Source organism: Protopterus annectens, chromosome 2.part1 (genome assembly GCF_019279795.1).
Source record: "Protopterus annectens isolate FY-2018-M chromosome 2.part1, PAN1.0, whole genome shotgun sequence".
NCBI lineage: Eukaryota > Metazoa > Chordata > Ceratodontiformes > Protopteridae > Protopterus > Protopterus annectens.
In genome coordinates, this window is record NC_056729.1 from 1,182,863,294 (window position 1) to 1,182,877,737 (window position 14,444).

The 14,444-nt window shown below is 37.2% G+C and overlaps 1 protein-coding gene across 1 annotated transcript in view; it reads left to right on the top strand.

Moving 5' to 3' along the window:
* KIF13B (kinesin family member 13B) overlaps window positions 1–14,444 on the top strand; it is a gene marked incomplete in the record, with an annotated part of 3,953,176 nt that overhangs the window by 3,787,261 nt on the left and 151,471 nt on the right.

Sequence of the window (14,444 nt, forward strand, 5' to 3'; positions counted from 1 at the left end):
GACTGTTGTCCTTCTCCCTCCCCTTCTTCCCTTCACATCTGTCTACCCCTTCCCAACCTTTCCGGGAGACCCTGCCTTTCACTTTGGAGAATGTTAACATCTAGCATTTGGATTTTGCAGATCATAAAGAATAGTTAGACTACACTGGAATTCTCCCCATTTCCTTTAGGAATCCCTGAAGGTCTCTTAAACCAACATCTGGTCTTTACAATCCTGTCTATCTTGTTCATTCAGGGAATTCTAGAGCTAGTCCCATCCCATCAAAAAGAAAGTGTGTTATATTTCAGGCTTTTCCTTTCCCAAGAAAAGAAAAAAATATCCACAAAGAACACATTTAGGAGAGCGAAAATTCAAGATGATAATGCTCCCAGCTCTTTTTCCTGTGATCTTTCCTCAAGCTTTTTTGGTTACCTTGGATCTGAAGGATGCCTACCTGTATAACCATATTCATCCAGACTACAGAAAATTCTCAAGATTTGATGCTTTATGATATGGCAATCAATTTACTGCTTTGCTTTTTGGGCTTTCCACTGCACCAAGAGTTTTCTTAAACTGCCTAGTCCATGTCATAGCATTTTGCAGACTCCAAGGTATCCACATTTCTCTGTACTTGGAAGATCTTTGATTCTGGCCACTTCACTTCCAAGGATTCATAGACATTTTTTGGTAAACCTAGATAGTTCTTAAGGTTTTGTGTGTCTAGATCTCATTATCAATTCTCTGCCTTACCCTTTAGGTTATCCACTACTCCAACAGTGTTCACAGTGTCTAGCTTCAGTTATAGACAGTGCAGGCTACAGAATATTTACATTTGTCCATATTTAGATGACTTGCTTATCTTTGCTGAGTCTTTTTCAAAGTATTATTGGGTGAGAGATGTCCTGTGCATGCTGAGATTCCAAGAGAACATTCAAAAGTTTTTTTTTTTTACTCCATCACACAGGATTGTGTTTCTGGGTTGTATGCTATACACCTTAGTACAAGAGCCTTTCTTCCACTGGAAAAAATAGGGCTACATTTATATCTGATCCAGTAGTTTTCCAGAGATGTAATGGTATCAGAAGTTTCTCTGGTCCCAGCACCCATTCTTCTTTTCAGATTCTGGCTCTGGTATTTGAGAGAAAAGAAATCACTTAGTGAAGATGTCACGTAAACCTAAATCCAGGTCTTCCCTCCCCTCCTGCTCTAAAACAGTCACGACAGATACCTCAGTCTTTGTAGAGCAGTGGAAATGGGGCAAAAGTGCAAGGTGTCTGAGGCAATAATGACAGACAGAAACATGTAAACATAACATAGATGCTTGCTCTTATCAAGGCACTCAACTCTCTGAATTATCATTGGTCCCGAGGACCTCTTCAAGTTGCTACAGATGATACCACAGTGATGTGGTACATAAATAAGCAAGGGGGAGCCAGGTGCTTCCCCCTATGCAGACTAGTCATGTTAGCATGGGATATAGCTTTACAGCACAGTCTCACTCTACAGACATCCTACATTCTGTCAAAGCAGAATTGTGTGACCTACAAGCTGAATAGTATAAAGGCAGACCTTCATGAATGGAAACTAGATCAGGGAGTCTTAAAATATTTGATCGATCTTTGAAGAGTTCCTTATAGTAGACCTTTTTGCATCCTGTCTCAACAATCATATTGTAAAATTTTCTGCTTTGGGACTCCATGCAAGAAAGCCTAGAAGATGGAAGTCTTTTCTTTCCCTGGACAGGAATGTTCCTGTATGCTTTAAGAACCTTTCCACTGATATGCAGGGTACTTTTGATTCAGAATGAAACCTTGTATATCATTGTGGTGACTCCTTTCTGGCCCAGGCAGCATTGGTTCTTCCTTATTTTGGAAATTGGTCTGGCGTAGTTACCACAAGCTTCCTCGCAGCTTTGATCTCCTCACATACAAACAGGGGTATCTTAATACGTCCCGGCCCCAAACAACTTCCTGAATGACAGAATCTTTTTTTTAGGCACCCATTTGCAGAGGACGTGCTGCAGGTACTAATGGAGGCAGGAAAGTCTGCTACTAGAAGATCATACAGTAACAAAAGAAAAAGTTTTTCTCATTGATGCCAACAGTACAGTGATTCTGCAGGGGTTCCAAGACCTTTATTAGTAAAGATACAAACCTACCAGCAGAAAGAGTTGATCCTGACAAAACTGTGACAAAAGGGCAAAGTGTTAAAAGCTGGAGACAGTAGAGTGGTTGTGGAAAATAGTGGTACACCAGGCAAAAGACAAACAAATGTATTCGAGTAATCAGGAAATGTCAAGAGGCAGTTTGAAATTTAAGCTGCTGTATCCAGCTGTCTTCAGAATATTTTTTCCTAGAAATGCAGAACAGGCTAGGAAGAAAATGCAAAGGTTTGTCCACCAAAAAATGAGCCATCAAGCAGAAAGTGACTCTACTTTTCATTCTTCTGGTAATAGAATAGATAAAGGAAAGCACAGGAGTTGACATGAATTATTGGGTGTACAGTGGAATTAAAATGGAATCTGGAGTTTGGGATATGGAGATAAACAGGAAGACCAGCAACATGGAAGTTAGTGAGTAAATGTGAGATTGCAAAGCATCAGTCATATTTGTGAAATACAGCTATAAAAGAGTAAGTGGGAAGAGTAGGCTTTTGCTGACTGTGTTAAACTTGTGAAGAACTGAAAAGCCATTTGCCTCACTTCATTTCATTAATGTTTGTAAGGGCTCTGACTGGAGGGGAAGAAGGAAAAGGGTAACTAAGTATAACAGTTTCTCTTAAAAGTGTTTCAAAGAAACTTTTCACAATATTAATTGAATATTTTATAGTAGAATTTTTATTAAAACAAAAAGTCTAGTAAAATGTGACAGAAGTTCCAATGTTGCTGATAAGAAAAAAACTTTATAAAGGACCTGTCAAATATTAATGGGTGCATGTATCACAAAAGCTGGAAATAGACATTTAAAAAAGCTCCATGTAATAGGTGGGAGTAATGATGACAATTTCCATGTTACCCTGGAATGTGAATGGTCTCACAGGTATTGACAAAAAGGAAAGAATACTTAATTATATTAAGAAATGCAGAGTGCAAATATCAATGCTGCTGGAGACCTGTTTGGAAAGAACTCAGCATGTGAATTTGATAAAGAAAGGATTTCAGGAGGGATATTCTGCAGAATATCAGGGACAAAGGAAAAGAGGAGTTCTTATGTTAATTCCTAGAGGAGTTCCAGTGGTGATAAAACAGAAAAAATATGATAATGGCAGGTTTTCAGTAATAAACAGTTATTGAAAAGGGATGAGGATTACAGTGGCATGTATTTATATTCCACCCGAAACTGCTAGTTTGGAGCATAATAAAAATTTGTGAGAATCAGCTTTCAGCATGGAATGTTGCTTTGTAGGTGGGGACTGGAATTTGATTAGCAAAACTGAGGTTGTATTTGGGGGAGTCCTAGAAGGAAAATTGCAACAAAAGAGGGTAGATTACTGAAGAAATTTATGAAAATGCTTGGTATAAAAGACGTGAATTCAGTCACAGGAACTTAGAGGGAATTTACATTTTCCCCAAGGTATAATAATTGGGCTGGACTAGGCAGAAGTTATATTTCACAGGAACATGTCCATTTAATTGATAACTTTGATAGACATCCAATTACGTCTTCATATCATACACCAGTAATTACTAAGATACAAATGAATGGTAATGAAGTAAAGATGAGGCAGTGGTGCTTTCCCACCTACCTGTTAAAAAGAGAGGAATTTAAGGAAGACATCCAGGAATTATTAGAGAAGATAGAAAGTATTCCAGAAGTTATAGTTAGTGAGTGGGATAAACTGAAAGTGGAGTTTAAAAATGGGGTACACATAAACCAAAAAGTGGTTTGGTTAACAAATAATAAAAATTATTTAGACTAGCTGACAAAGGTTAAAGTACTACAAAATAAAATGAATCTTACAGAACAAGAAGAGGCACAATTGCAGATTGCTAAAGAGAAAATGAGGGTGTACCTGGATAATAAGCATGAATTTAGAAAGATTGCTGTTAAGCAGCTGTTTTTTTTTTAATATTGACTCCAGAACACAAAAACTTTTGGTACAGCGACATAGGCAACAGAAAGTAGAAAATGTTGTTGCCAAACTTAGGAAGCCTATAAGAAAAATAACTACAGATCCTGTAGAAGTATTAAAGGTATTCTGAAAATTTTATGAAAATTTGTATAAAGCAGTGAAGAGGGGAACTCAAAAAAAGTACAAATGGAAATATTTATGGAAGACCTAAATATGCCAAGGTTGTAGAGGTAGATGAGGTTCAACAACTAACAGTTACGATAGGAGGGAATGAGATACAAACTGTGATATATAATCAATTTGCAGGAAATTGTACAGTAATAGTGTTCCAGTAGAAATTTTGAAACTAGGAGAGAAGAAAGTAATAAAAATCTGGAAGGATTTGTTTAACAGTATTAAAAGGACAGGGAAGCAGCAACATCCTGGGGAAAAAAGCTGTATTGGCTATAATACCTAAAGATGGTAAAGACCCAACTGATTCAGCTTCGTATGGGCTCATTTCAATTTTCAAACCATGATTTTAAAGTGTTTGTCTATAATGGCTAAAAGAATGGCAAATGTGATGCCAAAATTGATAGATATGGACCAATGTGGTATTGTGGAAAGGTGGCAAACATTTGACAAGATTAACAGAACAGTGACGATCCAGAGGGAAGCAGAATGCAAGATAATACTGTTGTTGGTTGGTCATGGTGCAGAGAAAGTTAGTAGAGTAAGCTGGGATTTTATGAGAAAGGCAGTGGAAGCATTTACATTTCCTGATACAATAATAAGGTTAATTAGAAGGATATAAGAAGGACTAGAGGCAAAAATCAAAGTGGGAGGATTCCTGTCTGGTAAGTTGTGTCTGAAAAGAGGAACCAAGCAGGAAGCCAGTTGTCCTTTTTCCCCTTTTTTCCATTATGTTTAGAACCATTGGCAAAGAAAATTAGAGACTCAGAAATTCAATGATGTAATTGGTATGGCAGATGTTCTTTTGTACCCCAATGGAACCAGAAAAGGACATCAGTGTTGTGGAATATTCTGAGACAATTCAGAGTTTTTTCAGAGTATAAAATTAATGAAAATAAAAAAGGCTATATTTATAAACTTATGTACCCACACGTTTGTCCAGCAGGATCCATATTTTTGGGGACATGATAAAATGAAGTATTTAGGAGTATGGATTAAAAAGGATTATGTTATGGTAGCTAAGGATATGTGGGAAGATATTAAAAATGTAATACAAAAACTGAGAAAGTGGAATCTCTTGACTATGAATATGAATAGTGAAATGCAAGCAGTAAAATGTTTTAGTCCTTTTAGTTTTATACACAATTGAGGCATATATTTACCAACTATAGAAGTGGTGGATAGTAATTAATAAAAAAATGAAGGTTTTTATTTGGGAGGGGAAGAAGGCAAAAGTCAAGTGGGATAAGTTGATCTTCCCAGTAGAACAAGGAGGTTTAGGATTACCTGATTTGAGGGATATTTTAGAGCTACACAGTTAAGGCTGTTATATGTAACACAAGCAGATATAATTCAAAGTGGAAAGGGAAGTTGATGAAGCAGGGGGGCTAATTCAAGAAATAAGGGGAGAGTGGGATTTTGGATGTAGATCCTTAAGAGTAACAGCAGTTACACAGAATACTATATTCATAAACTAGCAGAAAGTATACTATGAACTAAACCAAAAAACTGCTGTAAACTAACAACGGATGGAGCCAGGCATACAGGAAACTCAAGTTCCAAGCAAGAACTCAAGAAATAAGGCAGTTCAAATGATTCAGGCAGCAAGCACAAAAAGTCCAAGTATATGTAAAAGCATATAAAATCATCTTTATTGTAGTCGACAAAAGGTAAGCGCTTTCACTATCTAGCTTCATCAGACCATAGAACAACTACTAACACAGCCACTATTTAAACTAAACAAAGAGCACATAGCAGCCAATCATCAAATCACATCAATCAAGTAATTAATTATGCAATCAAACAATGAAACATTTCAGAATTAGACATAGAATAAAACAAAAAGAACATAAGAAACTATTGAATTATGTAGAGTAAATATATATGCATGTATAAAAAATCTGTCATACAAAAGAACAAGAATGAACTTCTATACAAAAAAGGACAGCATGAACTAAACATAAAAATGATGCACAAATAAATGTGCACATAAATATATACAAATAAAAAAATATATATAAAAAATATATATAAAAGGTATATAGATATGTACCTAAGTCTGTATGAACTGAGCACACAAGGAGGTAGATGTAAGACAGATATAAACACATTCACTTATGTAACCTCCTTTTCTTCAGAACTGGCCTAATAGAGGCCCTTTCATTCAGTCCCCTGCCCCTGTCAGCATGGAGCATGATAATCCAACAGGCCTCTCTAAATTCTGTATGTGTACACACATCACCTTCCCTAATACTAGGGTTAACGGTCTCAACAACTCTGAACCTAAAAGTATGTGATGTCCCAAATTCTAGGACGTGCTTAGAGAGTGCATTATGCAGGCAACCCTTCCTAATGTGATAGAGATGCTCCCTCATCCTATCACGTAGGACCCTGTTGGTTTTACCAACATAAAAGGAGTGGCAGATGGTACATTCAGCCAAGTATATCACATGGGGGGGGGGGTCATACAGTCTGCAGAAGCGTGAAAGACAAATTCTTTGTATAGATCAGGATGAAAAAAAGATTCAGCAATATTAATATAAGTACAAAAACTGCAATTACCACAGGGTAAGGTAAGGCCAGGACTCAACGGCAGATTACTATGGTTCCTATCATAGCACAGGAGTCTTTTCAAGTTCTTACAGTTCCTAAACCGAAAAGTGGGTTTATCACCCACAATCCTACGTATATCATCATCCACTAGTAAAGTAGCCCAAAACTGACTGAACAACAGAGTAATATCTCTGTGGTCAGTAGCAGAAAACAAAGGAATTCTAACCTCTGAAGTATAGGGATGTGCCTCCCTGGCAACGCTGGGATCTAAAACAGGTCCAAAATATGGACTAGCTGTTGTCAGTCTCAACTGCCCTAAGTCTGACCACTGCCTGTGTATCTCAGAAGAAGTATAACCTCGTGCCAACAATTTACATTCCAGACTATCAATCTCCTCTAAAAAGCCAGGTGTTGTAGGGTTTAACCTAGAGGCCCTTATCCCCTGACCTCTAATCAAATTCTTAAAAATATAGCCAGGGTGCATACTAGATCTAAACAGGAAGGCATTTCTATGGCATGTCTTACGAAAGACCCAGTGTTAATTATATTGCTTGGTAATTTCTCAATATACAAGTCCAAAAACTCAATGTGTGTAAATGACCAAGTAAAAGTGAACTTTAGGCAGTCAATTAAATTGTTCATCATGTCATGGAAGGCAACTAACCTGTCAACTGGGCCTCTCCACAACAAAAACAAATCATCGACAAACCATCGATAAAACAGTACATAATCCTTAAAGCCTTGAGTAGAAAACAAACTATTATTCTCCCAATGTGCTAAAAACATATTGGCGTAGGACAACGGAGGACTTACCACTTGGATTCCACTATTTTGTTTTCGATACTATGAACTAAGCCAACACAGGAATGGAGAAAGGAGATGTTGTCAATAGGGATGACTGCTATAAGGGTACAGAGAATAGACAAGAGGGACCTGGAATTTACTGGAGGAAGATGGTAAAGGTGCCAAGATACGGGGAATTAGAGAAGTAAATGTAATGGAATAGAAAGAGGCCAAGAAGACATTTGGATTGCAGGCTAGTGATAGACTTCACTATCAAGGCTTGATAGCAGATTATAGACAAACAGAAAGAGATAAAGGCATCCTAAATGAAAGGCCTGCTCTGGTTGAGTTTTTAATTGAATCTAGAACAGAAGCTGTTGTTAAAAAGGGGATAATTAGTAGGGCATATAAAATATTGCACAATAACTAAAGGAGTCAATCAAAAGAGGTCATAAAAGATTGGGGAGAAGAGAGAGCTTATATATTCATTTCACAAGGAAACAATGGGAGGACCTGTGTATGGCTCCCAAATAATGCAACAAAAGCTAAAAGATTTAGGATTTTTGCCCTGAAATGTTAGCATAGATACTTTTATACTCCAAAGACGTTTTCCTCAGGTAGATGGTAAAAGCTGGAGGTATGATGGGAAAGAAAGAGGCAACTGTGACCATATGTTTTGGTAGTATAATGAGTTGGCAGACTTTAAAAATTCCCTGTAGGGTAATTTGTCAGGAATGCTGAGTGAGCAGTTCAGTGTAATTAAGGAAATTATTTTTATGACCAAAAATACAGGATCTGAATTGCCCAGACATAATAAGGCTTTGTTAAGCTTAATTCTGGTGCCTGCCAAAAAAAAACAATCTCTAGAAAATGGAAATCAAAAACTAAAACTAGTATACTTGTAAGAACTAAATCCTTTAGGAAAGCTGAACAGCTGTGAACTTCCTATGATATGGGATAAAGAAAAGACAACCTGTCAGTTCAGACAATTTCCAGTTCCTTGCTATTTTTGTCTTGATATTGCTGCCATGATAAAAAAAATCCAGGCAGCATCAAGGTACATTGTTAACTGACAAAAAAAAACTGAAAGTGTGATCTTTAGAAAATGTAAGAGGTAATTACATAGAAAAAATGGAAATTGTGGAAACAATACATGCAGAAAATGTTTTGGAAGAGTAATGTGGTTTAAGAAAAGGCAGACATTGATCAATTTATGTAATGTTGCTTAGATTATATGAAACAAAAATCTGTGTGATGTATACTGTTTGTAGATGTGAACTTGTTAATACGGTTGGATTACTTTTTTATAAGTGTAAGTTTTCTTTTCTTACAAGTGATAATTCAGTAGACGTGTTAATAATATTTTTGTGCGAGTCTTTCATACTTCTTTGGCAAGGGGTGTTTGTCAGCTATTTCAGTATGTCTACCCATGAATGGTTCTATTTCTTTTCAGATTTTGTTTAAGCTGTTCTACATAGAGGTTATTCACATGTGAGACCACATAGTGAACAGGTAGCACTTGGTAGGGATATCTACTTTGTACTGGAAAAGTTAATTCTGACCACCTGTGAACCAGATCTTCTGGTTGATTTTGGTTCATTATTTGATGGACTGTTTAACTTATTGCTCTGACACTGAAAGAAAGTATCTTGAGTTGCAAATTCTCTTGGTGGTTAAACCCTTTTTGTTTTTATAGATATAGGGTGATTTGTTTTAGAACAAATCCCCCATTCATGCTATTAGTAGTTTGAGTTGCTTTGAATTTAGTCACCTATCTCCCTGTAATCTTAGCAGAAATTTGTAACCAAAAAGAAAGGATTTCTATACACTGGCAGACCTCTCAACCATACCGAATTCCTTGGTATTTACCAGTTTTGAGGTGAAAATAATGGGGTGCCACGAATTCCCGAGTGGCCCCTTTAATTTCCAAATTTGCTGGAGTTTTTTTTTCAAATTTTTTTTTTTGTGCATTTTTGCTGATGTCATCACGTGCAGGGGGCTCGCACAGTGGCATCAGCTTCGTGAGCAGACTGCCAGTTCGTCGGAATTTGGCTTAGGGCTGGAGGGGTGTGTGCTACTGTCTGATTGTGTTTATTTCCCTCCAGCAACTTGTTTAATTCAAAATAAAACTTTCAATCAAGTCATTATTCCAGTCACAGCCCGCCCACCCAGTTTAAACTACAGTAAGTTTAAGTTTCTTTTTTTCTGAAATGCCAAGGGTCTGTTAGTGCTGCAGGCGATACTAGTTCTGCGTTCCATATGTATTATATGTTTTTTCGCTGCTGCTAAGGAGATGCTGCTCATTTGTATGTGTATGCCAAGGGTCAGTTAGTGCTGCAGAAGATACTAGTTCTGAACTTTTGCATTCTGTATGTGTTATTTTTTTGTTTTTGTTGCGGGTTATATGTAGTTCTGCCTGTAAGGAGGTGTGTTTCCTAGTTGTTTTTTTTTTTTTTTTTGCTTTTGCTCAGTGAAGTTTCTTTTATTCTGAATACCAAGGGTCCATTAGTGCTGCAGGAGATACTTGTGTGTCATTTGTATGTGATATGCTGAGGGTCCATTTGCTGTTCAATGAAGTTTCAGTGTTACTAAGGAGATGCTACTCAATGAAGTTTCACTGCTGCTAAGGAGATGCTGCTCATTTGTATGTGTATGCTGGGTGTGTGTGTGTGTGTGCTTGTGCGTGTGCGCGCGCGCAAACAAATGCCCAAGTTAGGTATAACTGATAGTTACTCAGACGCAAGCCCTGTACCTTAGGTACAAGGAGCAAGAGCCTAAATTCTCTACCCATACCACCACCACTTGTGATTCAAGGAGTTAAGTCCAAAGTTTTACAGAATGTCTGGAATGTTTGCCTCATACTTGTGGTCTGTTCCACTTAAAATTTGTGGTTTTCTGGCAAATCAGTGAGAAATTCACTAAATAATGATAGCCATTTAAGTTTCAGTCTTCCTGTCTTTCAGGAAACACATGGAACACAAAACATTTTTTCTAGCAACTTTTTTAAGATTATACAAGCAATGTTTAAAATGTGTCCCTGGTTTTGGGCCTTTATCCCCCTCCCCCCAATACATTTTGGCTTTTTCCAGATTTCTTGTGCTGCATAGTTCTTCAGGGGTAAAGAAATGTAGTGCTGCTTATGCCAAGAGTGTTTGTGTTTCTTTGTTAGTAGCACAACAGGTAAAATACTTGCTTTTGATGCAGAAGGATGTGGGTTCTACTCCCACAGTATGTAGATGGATTGCTGATACTATACTGTTTTGTACTTTTAAAGGGGGTGGATGCTCAGTCCTGAGAATGTCCTGTTTGGCGGAGATACGTAGTAACTATGAACCTGTTTTCAGTTTGCCATATTGCATTATTACTAGCTTATCATTTTTTGTAATGTAACAGGCAATTTATTCCTCAAGGGCAACAAGCACTTTATTTGTAGATGAAATAATGAAATATAAAGTTGTTTGCTAGCAGCAACCTCTTCATTAGTTAGATTTCTTTAATGTGGAATTATTTAGATGACTTTTACTTCTGCAGAGATAGTGCATATTTACTGATACTGGTGGACTGTAGAAGTTTGAGTCGACTTTTATGATGGAAATGTTCTGAAATGGGCAGTTTTGTCATTATTGGTGCATGCATTTTGTTTCACTGCTTACTGGAAAAATGTTCAAAACAGTAAATTTAAAACTCTAACAAGTGCGCTGTATTATACAAGGAATATAATTTAATATAATCAGGAAGGTGCATCAAAGAACACATGTATGTTTCGTGTGCAAAGGGCCTATGATTTGAAAACAACCCAAAGGTAATCTTTATTTGCCACTGGCCAGATGCATTTTGTTTGAATGTAGGTTTCAGTGCTGTTTCAATGAATGTGAGTTTCAAGGGCAGAGAAACTTTCATGCTAAGTCTGTTTTCATTTTGAGACCGTATTGCTTTGTTTAGCAGATGTCTGTTAGTGTTTGTGCTGTAAAATGTAAAATAAAAGTTTTAAATGAAATCCAGATAATCATTGTAGAAATAAAGCAGTATGCACATTACAGTGTTTATGATAAATGAGGCAACTAGCCACGTAATGGGACATTGAAATGGCTGTAGGGGGAGGGCTGTGTATTGGAGGGGGTCCCATTCGACCATGATTTTGTGAGGAGGGAAGGGCAGCAAACTCAAAGACAGCCCCGAGCGGCACAAACTGATCAGAAGGCCATGGAAATTACTTTTGGAGGTCCTAGCAAACTATAATATTCTTTTGCTAAGATTAGAATATTGCGTACCAGTAAATGCCCTACTTTTACCACAAAAACCACATAGTGCAAGTCACCAAAAACAAAAGCCTAAGGTTCATCATCTTCTCCCTTCCCAGTGAACATCATCGATACACATTTAAAAAAAAAATGGTTACCATTTACTACAGGGTCTGGGGGGGTGTGGCATATTCTGGTTATCTGTTCTTCAGTTAGCGTTTCAAAGTTGGTATCCTACAATTCCATTGGAGTGGGTGGGTTTTTGATGTTTCCAGGTTGAGAGGTATTTACATGCCTTTGCAATTCACGTTTCATCTTGTAAGAACTAAATCCTTTAGAAAAGCTGAACTTCCTAAGATGGGATAAAGAAAGGACAACTTGTGTCAATTCATTTTCCAGATTTTGTTCCCTGCTAATTTTGTCTTGATATTCCTGCCATGGTAAAACAATTCCAGCCAGGATCAAGGCAAATTCTACTAGAGCTTTGTTTTCTTTGATGGTATACTGGAAAGGAGTGGACTCTAAAAACTTTCTAGGGGCAACTACTTGGTCCCATCTACATACTTTTATAAAGCACTACATACTGGATTCTTTTTCCAGGTCCAGGAAAGGTTTTGTGAGGAACATATTCCAGGGGCATCTGGATACTAATCTGTCCACCTCCCAAGATGTGTGTAACTTAGCTATTGGCTACCAACAATAAGAATGATGAACATAGTGCAGTTGTGTAATTTGTTCTTACCATAACAGTAGATGTTCAAATTCCTCACTGCTGCAGAACCCTCCATCAGTCTCTCTTTTTCTGTATACAGTTGCTTTTCTGAGGTAAAAGTTGTGTTCCCACCTTTTTTGGCATTCAGAGAGAGTAAGCTGTGTCTCCCTTTTGGGGGGGGGGGGCAAGAAAATTCTGAAGAAAGTACACCTAGGCTGTTGTTTTCTCCCTGTTGATCTTGAGGTACAGCAACCTGGGCGCATGTGTGTAGGGAAGACAGACTTTTAAAAAACTTTCTGGCCGTTATATACAGGCCAGGACATAACCCAAATAGCTACAGGGTACTTTAGTAGAGAGGAATTCAAACATCTGCTGTTTTGGTAAGCACACCTTACACAACTGTACTTTCTTCAGGGAATGATTTCTTTGGTTTTAGATGCATAATTGTTATTCCGACCAAGGATTATTAACATTGAAGAGATATTAATTATGCAATTTATAATATAATTACATGAAGACCTCAGAGTAGCAGCACATTATTTACTTACTGACATTTGATTACAGTGAAAGTCTGACTGAGTAGGTATTCATTTTCAGCAGAGGCCCATGGAGAAAAGCTCCACAGTATTGTAAAAAAAAAAAAAACATTTTAAGAACAATAATTTTACAATCCTCAAAAGATAATGCAAAAAATATAAAAATATATACAGTTTAAACAGCTATAGTAAATTAGACATAATGTGAATACATTGGTTGAGTAGATGCAATTTAATGACGGTGATTTAATATTTATAGAAGTAGTAGCCAGTTTAGAGAAATATAAGTTAGTATAATGTAAACAGGAATTTTTGTTTGAAGTGGGAGAAAAAAAACAGTGTTATGCCATATTTAGTTTGTCAGGGGAGAGAAAAATGATTGAAGTAAGGAAGTGAGTAGGGGGGAGTAAGGAGGTGAATGGTATGCAGAGGTACTTCTTCATATTTAGGGATATAGTTTACCCTGGGGTTGAGCAAGAACAGATTTAGATTTTTGCTAGGAAGTCTTCTAGATTGGTTTAAAAGACTGGAGAAGAGGTTATTGACATAAGATACAGGTAAGGAGTTCCAAGCCTTAACATCCTGGTACAGACCATGCCTAGTAGATTTGATATGTTTGTGGACAGAGAGGAGTTTTCATTGGATCTAGTGATAGAATGGGAACCTAATTGTGTATAATGGTGTTTAGTGCTGGACAAGCAGGTGAATGCTGGATAATGTTATTGGTGGTGAGAAGCTGTGTATTAATTGATGGGGTAGTTCTAACCAATTTAGGATTTTAAGTGCTATGCAATGGCTGCTTCTGAAAGGGGTATTTGCTGCAAATGTATCCACTTTATTATAGCATTTTCCAAATTTTTCTTTTTGTGATGCCTGGAGGTTAGTATAGCTGCGGCACCATGAAGTAGTGAGGGAGGAGTTAAGTAGTGACAAGTGTAGTTTTAGTTGTGTTGGTGAGAGTTTTTGCCTGTGTAAGTCATACCTAGTTTTTGGTGATTTATTTTATATGTAATTTTGTATGTGCAGGTCAAATTTAAAATTATTCCATAATGACTTGCTGTGAGAAGTGATTTCCATGGTTCTGTTATTGAGAGAGAGAGAGAAGTTTTTTTCATGAATGAGGGATATGGGGAAAAAAGTACTATTTTTGGAAGGGGGATCATGAGTTGTGAGTTACAAAGCCATGTTTCAGGAGTGCTGTGGTTTACATTTTGTCTCCATAATATTTTAAAAGTTATAGTTTGGGAGCTAAATTTACTGTGTGCTGCAACTAGTAGTAAGGGAGGCAGGGAAAAGTCTTTGTTGTACTGTACTCTCTTTCACCAGGGATGATGATCTGATGCTGTTTGTGTATGCTTAGAAGATTGGTATGTTTTATTTTAAACTTTGCCTCTGAAA